This window comes from Notothenia coriiceps, unplaced genomic scaffold (assembly GCF_000735185.1).
Source record: "Notothenia coriiceps isolate Sejong01 unplaced genomic scaffold, NC01 NC01_scaffold00031504, whole genome shotgun sequence".
Taxonomy (NCBI): Eukaryota; Metazoa; Chordata; class Actinopteri; order Perciformes; family Nototheniidae; genus Notothenia; species Notothenia coriiceps.
In genome coordinates, this window is record NW_011364205.1 from 456,253 (window position 1) to 456,588 (window position 336).

At 31.0% G+C, this 336-nt stretch overlaps 1 long non-coding RNA gene across 1 annotated transcript in view; it reads left to right on the top strand.

The window, feature by feature from the left end:
- Positions 1 to 336, top strand: part of LOC104960107 (uncharacterized) — a 1,300-nt gene continuing 964 nt past the window's right edge. Inside the window, exon 1 of the long non-coding RNA XR_799952.1 lies at positions 1 to 40. This is a non-coding gene — a long non-coding RNA (uncharacterized lncRNA). The remainder of the gene's footprint in view (positions 41 to 336) is intronic.

The following is a 336-nucleotide window of genomic DNA, read 5'->3' on the forward strand; positions in this document are numbered from 1 at the left end:
TGAAGAGCGAGTGTCATCCACGTTCCTCACAACTCTTAACGTGAGTAGAGGTTGTGTTACTGAACGTTACTGAACGTTCAGTCATATATACATATTTTTGTCAATTTATTGAACATGTCAGAAACAAAACATACAGCAATAATAATATATGTATATTCTTTTTTTTCACTCATAATAATAATTATAACAAAGTACAAAAACAAAATTAAAAGATACATAAATACTTTCTCAAATAGTCTCTGTCATGTTCAACAGGGGCAAGAAGAAGCTTAAAAACTCGTTTCTGGTCCTACGCCCTCTAGCATACATTTTCCATATAAATAAAATATTAGGTCA